The following is a 2,215-nucleotide window of genomic DNA, read 5'->3' on the forward strand; positions in this document are numbered from 1 at the left end:
GAATTAAAGAAAAATTTAAGCCTCGAGTTGCAATACTGAAAGATTCTATGGGCAAAATATTGAATGATGCAGAAAACATCGAAAGAAGATGGAGGAATACACAGAGTCACTGTACCAAAAAGAAATAGTTGATGTTCACCCATTCCAGGAGGGGCATATGATCAAGAACCAAGAGTATTCAAGGAAGAAGTTGAAGCTACACTGAAGGAATTGGCAAAAACATGGCTCCAGGAATTGATGGAATACTCATTGAGATGTACGAAGAAACCAATGTCCTGGGAGAGGCACTCATTCGGCTATGCCATGAGATTTGGAAGACTACCTGGACAACTGACTGGAAGACATCCCTATTTGTATCCATTCCTAAGAAAGGTGATCCCACATAATGTGGAAATTATCAAATAATATCATTAATACCACATGCAAGTAAAATCTTTCTGAAGATAATTTAAAAACTGGTTGCAGCAGTATATTGACAGAATTTCCAGAAGTGCAAGCTGGATTCAGAAGAGGAGGTGGAGCAAGGGATATCATTGCTGAAGTCAGATGGATCTTGTCTCAAAGGAAAGAATACCAGAAAGATATTTACTTGTGCTTTTTTGACTGTGCAAATTATTTCAGCACTTGAAAGAGGTCTTTTGCAGTCAATTTGCCCAGTGCTATACATCCTGTGATATCCTGACTGCTGCCTCCATTGGTGTTGATTGTAGAACCAAGTAATATGAAGTCTTTGACAACTTCAAACTTTGCTCCATTTATTGTGATGCTGCTTATAGGCCCAGTTGTGAGGATTTTTGTTTTCTTTACATTGAAGTGTAATCCATACTGCAGACTATATTCTTCAGTCTTCATCGGTAAGGGCTTTAAGTAATCCTAACTTTCAGCATGCAAAGTTGTGTTGTCAGCATATCACAGGTTGTTAATGATTCTTCCTCCAATCCTAATGTTGCATTCTTCTTCATATAGTCCAGCTTCTCAGATTATTTGCTCATCATACAGATTGAATAAATATGGTGAAAGGATACAACCCTGATGACTCCCTTCTTGATTTTAAACCATGCAGTGTTCTCTTGTTCTGTTTGAACAACACCCTCCTGGTCTATGCACACGTTCTTCATGTGTACAATTAAGTGTTGTGGAATTCCCATTCTTATCAATGTTACTCATAATTTGTTTTGATCCACAAAATCGAATGCTTTTGCATAGTCAAGGAAACGCAAGTAAACATCTTCCTAGTGTTCTTTGCTTTCAGCCAAGATCTATCAGACATCAGCAATGATATCCCTTGTTCCACATTCTCTTCTGAATCTAGCTTGCACTTCTGGAAGTTTCTTGTTAATATATTGCTACAACCATTTTTTGAATTATCTTCAGTAAGATCTTATTTGTGTGTGCTATTAATGATATTGATCAGTAATTTCCACATTCTGTGGGATCATATTTCTTTGGAATGGGTACAAATATGGATATCTTCCAGTCAGTTGGTCAGGTAGCTGTCTTCCAGATTTCCTGGAATAGGTGAGTAAGTGTGTCCAGCATGGCATCCATTTGTTGAAACATCTCAATAGTATTCCACTACTTCCTGAAGCCTTGTTTTTCTCCAATTCTTTCAGTGCAGCTTCAACATGTTCCTTAAATACCATTGGCTCTTGATCACATGCCACCTCCTGAAAAGAAAGAACATCAAGCAATTCTTTTTGGTACAGTGACTGTGTATTCCTTCCTTCTTCTTTTGATGTTTCCTGTATTATTCAGTATTTTTCCCATAGAATCTTTCAATATTGCAATTTGAGGCTTGATTTTTTTCTTCAATTCCTTCAGCTTGGTAAATGCTGAGCATTTTTTTTCCCCTTTTGGTTTTTCAAACTCCAGGTCTTTGCAAATTTCATTATAAAAATTGACTTTGTCTTCTCGAGCTGCTCTTTGAAATCTTCTGTTCAGCTCCTTTATCTTGTCATTTCTTCCATTTCTCTTAGCTACTCTCCATTCAAGAGCAAGTTTCAGAGTCTTTTTTGACAACCCTTTGGTCTTTTATTCTTTCCTGTCTTTTTAATGACTTTTTGCTTTCTTCATGGATGATGTTCTTGATTTAGTCCCATAATTCATCTTGTTTTTAGTCATTGGTATTCAATGCATTAAATCTATTCTTTCAATGGTCTCTAAATTCAGTTGGTATGCAATCAAGGTCATATTTTGGTTCTTGTGGACTTCTTTT

General features: G+C 36.7%; 1 protein-coding gene across 1 annotated transcript in view; it reads right to left on the reverse strand.

The window, feature by feature from the left end:
• The window catches only part of CCSER1 (coiled-coil serine rich protein 1), a 958,389-nt gene that overhangs the window by 758,499 nt on the left and 197,675 nt on the right, over positions 1 to 2,215 (reverse strand). The gene's annotated exons all lie outside the window — the stretch shown is intronic.

The sequence above is a fragment of the Orycteropus afer genome, unplaced genomic scaffold (genome assembly GCF_000298275.1).
Source record: "Orycteropus afer afer isolate SDZICR_OR568_19922 unplaced genomic scaffold, OryAfe1.0 scaffold00445, whole genome shotgun sequence".
NCBI lineage: Eukaryota > Metazoa > Chordata > Mammalia > Tubulidentata > Orycteropodidae > Orycteropus > Orycteropus afer.